Raw genomic sequence first — 14,379 nt, 5'->3', positions numbered from 1 at the left:
AAGTTGATATAACTTCTTGAACTCTACCCTGTCACTATTTACCAGGATCTCATTATTTGTCAGATGGAGTGTAGTTCTCTACAATAAGGGTTGTAGCCTGTTTTGCAATACACTTTTATTCACATACAAAATTTTGGTGGCGTGTGCATGTTTGTACAAACATCAGAACCAAACCATTAGAACAAGGATGTTGAGTAATAGGTGTGGACTGAGCAATGTTGATGTTAATAAAAAAAAGATATTTTTGGTCAACAATCGCTGAGAAAGTCTTATCTTCAAGAATAACATGCATAAATAAAATTATCCTATAAGAAACATAATATTTTTAAATGTTTGGGTGGGAATGTGTATGTGTTACTGTGGCAGTTTTGATCATTAAAAGGAGTGAACTGGAAACGCTATTAACTTTCTTTTTATTGCCTGGCATTGAAGATAGTTCTTGGTGTGGTCTTACTGTTTAGCATCTACTCCTGTATATGAGCTTTTTGAATCTACCAAAAGTATTCAAGGTAGATTTCTGTTAGAATATTAACAAATTATAAACGTTAGCACGCCAGGCGAAATGTTTAGCAGTAGTTCATTTCTCTTTACGTTTTGAGTTCAAATTCTGCCACAGTCAACTTTGCCTTTCATCCTTTCTGGGTCAATAAATTAAGTACCAGTTGTGTACAGGGGTCAATGTAATCGACTGGCTCCCTCCCCCAAAATTTCAGGCCTTGTGCCTAGAGTAGAAAAGAATATTAATGAATTATGTAACGACTACTCTGGATTCCCATATAATACAACCATAGAGCATCATAAATCTGTGGTCTCTGTTGTAGAAAAACATCCAAGCCATTGGTTTTAGATTTCTATCCGTTCATTATCATTTCAAGAACTTATGAGAGTGCCAGATTCCCTCCTGCAATGTGTACATTCTTTACTGTTTGGTTGTATGCACATGAGCACTTTCTACAAAATCACAGTAGGCTTCATTATTTTAAGGACAAGTTTGTGCAGTCCATTATCACTTGGTAATCCTTACATAGGTGTGTAACCAAAATCTGAAACAAAGACTATACAGGGTCAAACAGCTAACTTGAGGCTGTTTGTGTTGAGATTTTTCAGAACCTGTAACTAAAGAGATGAAGAGGAAGCATGAAATTTTGTATTTTTATTTGTCATAAGATAAGGAAAGGTATTATTCAAAACGTCTGCCATCAACAGTTATAACTGACTGAATAAGGTTGCAGAAGGCTGAATACATCTGCCTTGCATCATCCACAGTTATAGCCATTAATTCATTTCTAATGGCAGGGTTCCATGTACAATTCCTAATAATATTTAATTATAAAAATATGATATGATTTCTTAAACACTTATTAGCTAGGAGAGTCCATCTGGTTAAACAGGATTCAAAAGGAGTCCATAGGTAAAAATCAGTTGAGAAACACTGATGTAGAGGATTGATTTTTTAATTTTTTAATGTTCTCTGAGACAATTTTGTAAGCATCGTCATTGCTTTGACATCTACTTTTCATTGCTTTCATGGCTTAGAGGAAGTTTATTGAGGTAGATTTTCTTAGTTCTTTATTGCCCACAAGGGGCTAAACATAAAGGGGACAAACAAAGACAGACAAAGGGATTAAGTTGATTACAGTGACCTCAGTGCGTAACTGGTACTTTATTTATCGACCCCGAAAGGATGAAAAGCAAAGTCGACCTCTGCAGAATTTGAACTCAGAATGTAAAGACCGACGAAATACTGCTTAACATTTCTGCCAGCTCGCTGCCTTGAGGTAGATTTTCTATGACCAGATTCCCTTCCTGCTATCCATTCCCACCTGTTTCCAAGTAAGGTTATATTTCCCCCATGGTCAAACATGTTTTTGCAGAATATTGGAAATGAATGACACTGCTTGTATGACAGTGATACTCATTTACAACTATCATACGTTGTCAAGACAAAGAGACACAAACATACACACTCTCACACGCACTTATATACATATGTATATATGACAGGTGACTTTCAGTTTAATGTCTTCCAAATCCACCCACAAGGCTTTGGTTGGCCTGCGGTTATAGAAAACACTTACCCAAGGTGCCACACAGTAGAACTGAACCTAAAACTCTATGGTTGGGAAGCAAAGTTCTCAATAACACATCCATCGTCTTTTACTAATTGATTAATTGTAACTTTGAAAATTTCAGTGTTTCATATTTGATTTCTTTTTTTGGATATGGAGACATTTTGAATATTTCTTAGTCATTCTCATAGATTATATATTACAAGCTTGACTTTTCAAAGTCTGGTGTTACTTCCTGTTTCTTCTTTAATTTATTGTAAATTTTTTTTCCACTATTCACCTGACTGCTACACACCTTTTTCTTGGTAGCTGTAGTAGTTAAAATATCTCTGAAGCATAAGTCCAGCTTGAGTGTCTTTAAATTAGCCTGACCTTACGGAAAGTTAGACTGTTAATTTCAATAAGGTGTGATAGACATACTCAGCTGCCTCTTCACTTTTTGCAAAAGATAGGATCCTTTACATATTTATATGTTTAGGATCATCATAATCATCATCATCGTTTAACATCCATTTTCCATGCTGGCGTGGGTTGGACAGTTTGACTGAGAACTAGCAAGCCAGTAGGCTGCACCAGGCTCCAATCTGATCTGGCAATGTTTCTACAGCTGGATGCCCTTCCTAACGCCAGCCACTCCGAGAGTGTAGTAGGTGCTTTTTACGTGCCACCAGCATGGGAGCCAGTCAGGCGGCACTGGCATCGACCACGTTTGGATAGTGCTTTTTATGTGCTACCCACACAGGAGCCAGTTGCGGGGTACTGACATTGACAACATTTAGATGGTGCTTTTTACAGGCCACCAGCACAAGGAGCCACTTGGGTAGCACTGGCATCAACCCACGCGTGAATGGTGCTTATTACGTGCCACCAGCACAGGCGCCAGTCAAGCGGACTGGCATCAGCCACAACTACAATTTCCATTTTTATTTCAATTTTTAGACAAACATAATTTCAGAATTGCATTTAAAAAATTTTTTTTAATTGTCCTTGGAATGGTTGAAATTGCAAACTGTATCTTCATTTCCATTTTCAGTCATATCTGTTTTATGCTAGTGAAGGCATGTGGCCTAGTGGTTCAGATGTTGCATTCACAATCACAAGATCATCGTTTTGACTCCTGGACTGTGCAGTGCATTGTGCTCTTGAGCAAAATACTTCATTACACATTGCCCCAGTCCACTTAGCTGTAAATGAGTAACCCTGTGTTGAACCGGTGTCCTGTTCAGAGGAAATATTGTGATCTCAATCTTTTAGAAACCATAGAAACAAAGTAACTGTCCCTATGAGTCCCAAGACTTGAGACAGTAATGTCCAGGGGTTGATAATGATGATGATGATGATGATGATATGTTGGTTCTTTAAGTTTCAAGAATCCTTTATATATTTTAACAATTTTGATCATATACCTATTGTTTAGCCTGCTTTTTCTGAGCTCATCATATGCTGATAATGTGTTACTTCCTTTGGTGTTTGTGACTCAATTCCCTTTTGTCCTAACATTGTCTATTGTGTGGTTACTTCCCAACATTCAAATCGTAGTTGGATTATTCAGCATGTTCTGCCTGACTGAGTGATTAAGAAGACTTGGACTTAGTGCATTTATGAAGATCTTTTACAGCAAAACCTGTTCTACTTTGTACCTCTTTGTCATTTCAAATGATATATCTCTCTTGCATTATTTTATGTCAGTCTATCTTCTTACATCTCTCATAATGTTTTTGTCTCTTACTTGCCCACAAAACCCTTTGGTTTGTCTGTTAAAGTTATCAATCGTTGTCAAAATCACCACCAAATTTGACCATTTACTTAATTATTTTAACCCTGTGGCATTTAAACCAGCTACATGGAGCCCAAATTGCTACATGTTTTATCTTCAAACTGGTCAAATCTGGCCTCTCACACTTACCTTATAGTGTCATCCTAGTTAGTTTAGTTAGTTTGTCCACATTACCTTGTAAGGAGCATGGGGCCATGACCATTTCATTGCCAATGGATGCAATCTTGGACTACCTCCATGATTTGAGACCAAGAGAGACCGATTGCTTTTGCTTCATCCTTCATGCATCCTTTCCAGGTCTTCTTAGGTTGTCCAACCATGTTCTTTGCTTCAGGATGCCAGTCTGACATTTGTCTTGCAATGTTGCTTTCAGATCTCCTTAGAGTATGAACAATCTAGCCCCATTTCCTTTTCAGAATTTCTTGATCGATGGCAGCGAGCTGGCAGAAACGTTAGCACTCCAGCCGAAGTGCTTAGTGGTATTTCGTCTGCCATTATGTTCTGAGTTCAAATTCCACCAAGGTCGACTTAGCCTTTCATCCTTTCGGGGTCAATAAATTAAGTACCAGTTACGCACTGGGGTCGATGTAATCGACTTAATCCCTTTGTCTCTCCTTGTTTGTTCCCTCTATGTTTAGCCCCTTGTGGGCAATAAAGAAATAAGAATTTCTTGATTGATAGGAGTTTGATTCATTCTATCCCACAGACTTTCTGTTTGAAATTTTATCCTGTCACCAGATCTTGAGGATGTAGTGCAGACATTTTGTTGGCGAGGGTCTGTAGCTTACTCTTTATGACTTTGATGATGTTTCAAGTTTCTGACCTGTAAAGAAGAACAGCCTTGACGTTGGAATCCTTGCAAAATAAATTGTAATCCTAGAAAAATAAATTACATCATTGAAATCTGAAAGCTGCAAAGTAATGCATGATTAATTCAAAACAGTGTTAATAAATATGCATTATATTCAACAGTAATTTGAATGTCCAAGGGTTAAAGTGACATTGGGACTTCTCATAGATTTCTATTTGTAATGATCTTTTTATGAAACAAATCTTTTTTTATATAACTAATCACTCAAGGAAATAATTTTCAAAATATTCAACAGTTCATTGAAAAGAATGCATTTGTGGTCTATAAAACTTAAATGTAATCATTCACTTTTCACTGGCTACATTATTTGGGATTTAAAACAAAAAAAATAGTTTATATCCCCGTCTCCATTTCTTATTTATTCCTATACATTATAAACCAACCAGAAACATCACTCACTTTAACAGTCTTTGTTCATATGAAGATTTTCACATTTTGTATTCCTTTTCTATTTTATTAACATGTATTGCTTTTGATTAAGAAGCTCACTTTGCAACCATGTGGTTTCAGATGCAGTCCTACTGTGCTGCACTTTGGGCCAGTGTTTTCTGCTATAGGCACATACCACTCCATGCTTTGTGAGTGAAATTGGTTGGCAGAAGCTGTAGAAGCTCATTGTGTGTGTGTGTGTGTGTGTGTGAGATCATCATCATAATTTAACGTCTGTTGTCCATGCTAGCATGGGTCAGACGGTTTGACTAGGTCTGATTTGATATGGTTTCTACATCTGAATACCCTTCCTAATGCCAACCGCTCTGAGAGTGTAGTGAATGCTTTATGTGCCACAAGCATGGGTGTGATTTGTGTGGCACCAGTATCGGCTCCAACTACGATTTGACTTGGCTTGATGAGTCTTCTTCTCAAGCACAACATAATGCTAAAGGTCTTGGACATTCGTCATTGCCTCTGTGAAGCCCAACACTCGAAAGGAGCTTTTCAATGGCCACTGGCAGAAGGTGCTTTTTACGTGACACCAACATCAGCCATAACTACAATTTTACTTGGCTTCACATGTCTTCTCAAGTACAGCATATTGCCAAAGGTCTATTCTTATACTCACTGCTATGCTCTTGGAGCATCCACCTCCGCTATTAACTTGGTCACCTAGATAATAGAAACTATCTACTACCTCTAGCTTACCCTCCTGGCAGTTGATGGAATCTATTTTCTGTACATTTTAGGTGTTTATTGTATCTGTGCATCTTCCACATACGAACGTTATTTTCCCTGTTAATCTTCCTCTGATATTGCTGCACCTCTTATGTGTCCATAGTTTACACCAGGTATATCTTATGAAGTTTCTACCTATGCCTTTCCTACAGATTGAGTAGGGCCATCTACCTGAAGGGATTTGTGATTTGTCTCCCTTCCTACTTACTAAGACTTTGGTTTTTGCTAGGTTAACTCAAATTCTAGACCTTGCTTCCATACCTGAAACTTCTTCTTGAGTTCTGGTAGTGGTTCAGCTATAAGAACAAGGTCATGAACACAGAGGAACCGTCAAGGCAGCCTGTCTTAAATTCCACTGTTATTTCCTGGATGGCTATTGTTGTGAGAATGCAATGAATTGTGTGTATGCATGCTTATGTTGTTCTAAAGTAATTGATAGATTCTTGTCATGTTCTGTGCGATTGGTACCACAGATGGTAATATTGTCTATGTATGCACAGGTTCCCTTGATCTTCAAACAACATAAACATGCATACACACAGTTCATTGCATTCTCACAACAACTATCATGAACAAGAGGAGGTTGAGGACCAATCCTTGGTGAACCCTGCTCATACCCTTAATTCTTTGCTGTACTTGTTGCCAACCCTCACTTTACTGACAGAGCCCCTGTACATGGCTTGTACACCTCACCAACCACTCGTCCATCCCTAGTTTCTGCATTGACCACCAGATAAGGGATTGGGGGACCCTGTCAAAGGCTTTCTCTCAATCAACAAAAGCCAAGTACAGTGGTTAATCTTTCACTGCTGCTACCTTACCAGAAATATAGCATCAATGGTGCTTCTCCTTGGCACAAAATCAAACTGCATCTCATCTAGATTAACTCACTCCCTAATTAGTTGGGCTATGAGCCTCTCCCTAACTTTCATCACTTGATCCAACAATTTGATATCTCTGTAATTATTTCTATCTAAGGTGTCACCTTTACCTTTGTAGCAGTTGACTGTGGTGCTGTTACATGAGTCATTGGGTATGACTCCTTCATGAACCACCTGATTTACAATACAGGTAACTAGACCATAATCCACACCGCAATTTAAGGTTTCACAGGCTTCTAACAGAAACCTAGCTTGTTCAGGCTCACATTATCTGATTAATCTGAGTCCAACCAAACCCTCTCTTGACAATTAGTGTTGCTTTGTTTGTCTTCATACATTAACAGTTCAGTAAAAGAGACTAACAGAATTAGTAACAAACTTTTAAAAAATTACTGGGGTTAGGCTATGTCCCAGCATGGCTGCAGTCCCGTGAATGAAACCAGTAAAAAGTAATATCTGATATATTTACAGCCAGCTGCCTGGGTCTATTTTTATCTTGCCATTAATCTTGGAGAGGTTTAATACTAGGGACAACTATATGTTCTGAGTTCAGATATGGCTGGGGTCAATAACATAAAGTAGCAGTCAAGTACTGGAGTCTGTTAAATTGGCTATACTCCTTGTGCTTATAATAGAAATCATTATAGAGAACATATGCAAAATAGCAGACACTTTTTAGATGTGTAGTATGAAAAATTATAATTTTACCAAACACTTTATTTTAGGCAGTAACCGAGAAATAATTCTCACAGAGATCACATCAAAATGATGTTCCTTCCATATAATGCTTACAAAAGTGAACATAAACACAGGTTTCAAATTTAGTAAATGTTATGATTTCCTAAACAAGATATTGATGTAATGTTGTATACCATCTAAATTACAACATATAGAATTAATGTTTGTTTCCATTGAAAACAAAAGCAGTGAGCTTTACTTTTATGTAACTACTTGTTTAATCAGATATCCTCTATAATGTTGTAACATTCAAGCTAATTCTACCTCATTTTACTGGATATTTTTTTTTTCTTTTTGAAAGAAAGTCACTGAACAAAATATAATAAAATATTGAAATTCACAAATTTTTTGCAATTCACAGCAATTACATCAAAGATGAAATCGCCAGTTTTGCTGACAGAAATCCTTCGTATTGCTTCTAAAACTATTTAAATACAGTATATTTCCTTTGACTTGGCACAAGATCTCATTTTGTATAAGCAAATGTATAGTCAGTCAAATTAATAACATTGTATTATTGGTACTTGGTGATCTTGAAGAGATGAAAGGAAAAACTGACACTTGTGTGATTTGAACCCAAGATATGGGTTTCAAATTTTGGCACGAGGCCAGTAATTCTGGGGGAGGGGAATAGTTGATTATATTGAACCCAGTGCTCAACTGGTAATTATTTTATCCACTCCAAAGGGATGAAAGACAAAGTCAACCTCAGCAGAATTTGAACTTAGAACATTAAGTCAGACAAAATGCTGCAAAGCATTTGGCTTGGCATGCTAATGATTCTGCCAGCTAACTGCTTTTTTTAAACCCAAAATATTAATTTCTAATTTTGGCATCCAAGGTCACAAATATATATATATATATATATATATTTATATATATATATATATATATATATATATATATAGGTTGTTGTCGACTTACGGCCCATTGACTTTACAGCAATTGGTGTGCCAGATCCCAGTAGCAATAATAAATAGTCCAGTTGCAATCTAATGGGTTTAATTTCTTAAAAATTAACCTGTCTACGGATGATGTCAGCTAACAAACGCTTCCCCTAAGTTTGGTTATCGATCGCCACTGTGTTGAATGACTATCCTGTTGTGGAGACATCAAGGCAACCTCGTATTTGTTTATAAGACGACTGCTTGAGACTCCAAAATTTTTGACTAATGCCAGTATAATAGTATAATACAGAATGCTGTGTGTGACTTTTACCTGAGAATGTACCTTAAGAATGTAAAAATATAAAACAAAGCTATGTAGGCCTATAGGCCGACTTACGACCAAACTGACTTACGACCAGTTAGTCGGAACCAATTGTGATCGTAGGTCGACAATGACCTGTATATACAGGCAAGGGACATAGCTGATTGAGTCAATCACAATACATTATCTGCAATTATTTTCTCAATCATGGAAAAGTCAGTCTCTTAGATTGTTACATTTAGTCCCACATTCTGCTGTTTTTTGTAATCTCTACCTTCATTTGAACTCAAAATATTGGGGGAAGAAAATGATGCTATACTACATTTATTCTACCATTCCACCATTTATGCCAGCTAGTTACATTTATAGGTGTAGGTGCCGTAATCCTTTTCTACTATAGGCACAAGGCCAGCAGCATTAGAGAGAGAGCAATTTGATTACATTGACCCCTCCCACTCCCCCCGTACTTGACTAGTACTTGATTTTATTAACCCTGAAAGGATGAAAGACAAAGTTGACCTTGGTGGGATTTGAACTCAGAATGTAAAAACTCCTGTACAAGTTGCACTTTTAGTACATAACTTCAATGACAAATACCAGAATGTGACCTATACAGGAAATTATGAAATCTTGTATTATGTATAACAGTTTTGTGCAAAATGAGATGCAACTTATCTATGAGTAAACATCTTTGGTCGTTATTTAAACCTCACAAAGTCAGAAAGAGCAATGTGGCAACTGAATTTTATTTAGTTTATATCCTGTTTTCCTCTATGTCCTGTATCATTTCAGGTTTGATCAAATAAGTATCAGTCAACACCCAAGTTGATTCAATGGACTAATATATGCTTCTTCTCTATGAATTGTGGCTTTGTGCCAATATAAGAGGTTGTGTGGGGGTTATTTTTTGTTTTTGTTTTTGAAATTTAAAATCTTTATTTTGAACCAACAGATCACATTTTAAATTAAATATTTAAATACGAAGGAACAGAAAAAGAAAACAAAAAGGTGAGGTTAAGCAGCAGATGGAAGGAGAGGAGGCAATAGGCCATGTACCTCAGAACAAATGGTGTATTCAGCTGTGTCCTGCTATCATGACCATGATGGTGTTGCTGCGGAGAATGGCCAGTGATACTCACTGCAGGAGCCACTCCACCTCACTGGGCTCGTTTCTCAGATGAGCTGATGTTATTTTGATTTTACAGAGGAAATCGGCAATGCAGGGGTCTGAAAACTCTTGAGGTCTTGATAGCAACTGACAAAATGATCGCAGCCAGTCAGGCCCCTATATTTATTTATAGGAAATTGTTATTTAAACCTTGCAAACCATCGTTTTTGCTTGTCTGAAATCCTTCTCGGAAATCTATGCTACCTTCAGCCTCAATGAACTGATGAAATTTTACTTTATTAACATGTTGATACTGAATTAATTTGTTAGAATTGGCCAATAAAAATAAAATATATGCCATGAAATATGAAGAACTCCAGAAATTACCCCACTATCAAAACCGAGTTAAGTCAGTTCCTACACAATAAAGGTGACAAACATTTTCTGCAGGTGGACAAGTCTATCTTGTTGGCTCAAATATTTGTGAGTCTTTTCTCAGAAGTAGGGAGACATTCTATATCCAGATATCCAGTTTGGTAAAAGACTGAAGGAAAGGTTTAAAACCTATCCTAAATAAAGCCTTCAGTTGTATCAAAAGATGGACAAAGCAAACTTTCATTAGGGTAGCAATATATCTTTTATCTTCTTACTCGTTTAGGTCACGTGTCATGGCCATGCTGTGGCACCTCCTTGAATTTTTAGTTGAATGAATGGACCCCAGTTCCTTTCTTAAGCCTGATACTTATTATATCAGTCGCTTTTGCTGAACTACAAAGTTACAGTGGCATAAATACCAACACCAGTTGTCAAGCAGTGTGGGACACACACACACACACAAACACACACACACACACACACACACACACACACACACGATGGGCTTCTTTCAGATTCTGTCTACCAAATCCACTCACAAGGCTTTGATTAGCATGAGGGCATAGTAGAAGACACTTGCTCAAGTTGCCATGCAGTGGAAGTTTATTGAATTATGTCTTATAAGTCACAGACTCCCTGCTAGACTGAAATGCAGAAATAGAGCCCTGGTAGACACTAAAAGATTCTGTTAAATTTGTTAAATTATTTTTACATTGTTAGATTTTATTTTCATTAAAAATGATATGCTCCTGATGGATATTGAGACAAGTAATCTACATGTGTATTGTTAATGTAGACTTTATTGATTAATCTTGCTGATTCTATGCAAATATGTTCCAAAAATAAATTTAAATACTATGGTTATACCAAAAGGAATTTGCTTTTCTTCTCTTCTTTTTAACTCTTTCTGTCATGAAATCAACTACAATAGGGAACAATTTACAGGAATTGAAATTTCTTCTGCAGAACATTGTTTATTTTATTTACATTTAAACAGTGATTCCCTAGGGACCAGACTATTACCATTTAATAGTTTTAAAACATTAAAAAAATCAGTTTAGTAGAGAGAAGTATATATATGTATAAATCATTTAAACATATAAATATAACTTCAGTATACTTATTTAAAAAAAACAACTGTTCATGCTGTGTTGGTATATTAGTAATTAGATTATATTGTATTTTGTCTTGTTTTTGTTATGTATTTAATGTATGTAATTGCTGCAGCTCTTGACTTAAGACTTGAATTATAACACAAACAGTTAGAATTTGTGTTTTAGTAAAATTGAGGTTAAGTAGACTCATTACGTACAAGTTTCTGTTATATTTACCATTGCTTGTCCTATAGTCCTTGTTTGATGCTTTCTGTAACCTTTTGATGTAACATAGGTCACTGATAAGATTGCAGTTTTCATTTGATAAGAATGTATATTTCTCTCAAGGTATCCATTTTGTTTTGCTCATATAGTCATAGACCTTAATAGGACAGCGGAGTCCTCAAACTTGGAAAGTGGGTTTCTACTGTTGGTGTCCACAACAAATATTTTCCTTTGTTTTGCTCATGATAGTTCCAGCTAACAGATAATGGGAGAGATAATGCCTGGCCTTCATCAGACTAGTGCTAGTGTCATTATAAATACACTTTCCTTCATTGTCTCAGTTATCGGTGATGCAAAAAAGAATCCAACAGTAAAAATCTCAGCCCAAAACTCACACAAAACATTGCAATCAGAGACATTAAAATATGCCGAGTCACATATATTGCATTATTTCAGTGAATGTTACAGTTTGAAATGACTTGAGGGCTGCTGTATTTTAAATATGTGTAACTGATTCTTGCATTAAAAAAATGTTGATATTATTTATTTATATATATATATATATATATATATATATATATCATCATCATCATCATCATCATCCAGTGTTTTAAATCCGGGTTTTGTCTCCGTTAATGGGGTGGCCGGATTTACCACAATGCCATAGCAACTGAGGTAGGTAGGTTCAGCCCACCCCAACCTTTCGACTGGCTGGTACCCATTCTCCTTTGCTATCTTGTGACTTTTTGGCTGCTGGATTTTCTACGGGGAGCTTGCCCTTGCTTACCCCCAACCTCAGTTTCTAGATATGAGTGGTCCCAAGGCCTCTACCATGACTTTTAAAAAATGTGGTGGAAAACTAGGTCAGTAAGGCAGGCATGGGTTGGACGAGTTTTCCATGCTGGCAAGCTGAAGAGCTGCACCAGGCTCCTATTGTCTGTTTTGGCATGGTTTCTGCAGCTGGATGCCCTTCCTAACACCAACCACCCTACAGAGTGTACTGGGTGCTTTTTACACAGTACCAATGTACATATATATATCCTACTCTTTTACTTGTTTCAGTCATTTGACTGTAGCCATGCTGGAGCACCGCCTTTAGTCGAGAAAATCGACCCCAGGACTTATTCTTTATAAGCCTAGTACTTATTCTATCGGTCTTTTTTGCCGAACTGCTAAGTTATGGGGACGTAAACACACCAGCATCGGTTGTCAAGTGATGGTGGGGGAACAAACACAGACACACAAACACACATACGCATATATATATATATATATATATATATATACACATACACATATATACACATATATACGACGGGCTTCTTTCAGTTTCTGTCTACCAAATCCACTCACAAGGCTTTGGTCGGCCCAAGGCTATAGTAGAAGACACTTGCCCAAGGTGCCACACAGTGGGACTGAACCCAGAACCATGTGGTTGGTAAGCCAGCTACTTACGACACAGCCACTCCTAGTTGACTAAATCAATAGTATTTTTACCTGTTGATTGAATGGTGAACAACATGTACCTCACCATCAGTATTTTGTATCCACTGACTAGAAGATTTAATCTGTGCTAGCTAAGATGTCAATTCTGAAGCCTAGTGCTATGAGTTTAAGATTCTGGGATTTTGATCACATGGTCTGATGTCTTCATTTCTCACTAGAACTCTTATTTTGTGTTTGTAATTGTTTTTCATCCCAGCTTTACTCTGATGGCATTCCAATTCCATGGATATTATAGAGCTACTACATCTAAAAACAATTAATACCAATAGATTTAGAAATAACCAAATATTTTTGAAGATTACCTTATTCTTGCAAGCATGGGGACTGGATGTAAAAAGAAACCTGAAATGAAATACAAGTGAATTATAATCCATGTGCAAGATATACAATTTTGCAAAAAAAATATCTATAAATATGTTAGCATAAGAGAAATAAAATATTTTAAATCACCCCCCCCATAAAAAAATTCGTCATCATCATATGCCCCCTTTTTCCGTACTGACATGGGTTGGATGGTTTGATAAGAACATGGTTTCTACAGCTGGAAACCCTTCCTAATGCCAGCCATTTAACAGTGTGTACTGGATGCTTTTTATGTGGCATTAGCACCAGTGAAGCCGCCAAGTAACTACAAGATAAAACCCCCTCAACTGAGCAGAGTTTACACTGGCGAAATAAGAAACTTATGATAGAGGGAGGGGAGCAGGTGTCTTGCTGAAGAGGTGAATACGTGGCCTGCCCACCTGGAAAGTGAGAGAGAGGAAGAACGAGAAGTGAGGTCCAGATACAACATGAATATGAGACAGAATAGAAAGTGCACTAAGTGAAAATAGTGTAACAGATGGTTAGAAATAGGGAATGAGTTGGATGTAGAGGATATCAGTTTAGTGTAGCGAGAAGTGAAAACAAAATGAAAGATGAGTTGTGGCAGAAGACTTGGCAGAGCCTCAATTCTGCAAAGATGGACATGTCTTCTCAAGCACAGCATAACACCATTCATCTTGGGCCCCCATCATCTCTGAGAGGCTCAACACCTTGAGATCAGTTTTCACTTCGTCTTGCAGCTTCCTTAGTCTCCCTCTTCTACATGCTCCTTCCAAATTTAGCGATCAGCACTTCTTTATACAGCTGTCCTCATTCATCCGCATCACATTTTGTTTTGTTATTCATTATTATGCTTATGCAAATGCCTTTGGAAAAGTGTTTCTTTGAAATGTTTGTTGATAATTAAAAGAATCACTGATAAAAAGATTTTTTAGAAATTTAACTCCTCCTTTCTGGAGAGATAAGACTGCAGCAACATTAAATAATAAAAAGTAAAGTGACCTTGGTGATAACTGGTGACAATAAATGTTT

The 14,379-nt window shown here is 36.9% G+C and overlaps 1 protein-coding gene across 1 annotated transcript in view; it reads left to right on the top strand.

Annotated features, from left to right (window-relative positions):
• LOC106875192 (son of sevenless homolog 2) overlaps positions 1-14,379 on the top strand; it is a 112,111-nt gene that overhangs the window by 51,943 nt on the left and 45,789 nt on the right. The gene's annotated exons all lie outside the window — the stretch shown is intronic.

Source organism: Octopus bimaculoides, chromosome 4 (genome assembly GCF_046866305.1).
Source record: "Octopus bimaculoides isolate indiv1 chromosome 4, ASM4686630v1, whole genome shotgun sequence".
NCBI lineage: Eukaryota > Metazoa > Mollusca > Cephalopoda > Octopoda > Octopodidae > Octopus > Octopus bimaculoides.
The sequence above is the reverse complement of the archived record's forward strand: the minus strand, read 5'-3'. Positions and strand labels throughout refer to the sequence as shown.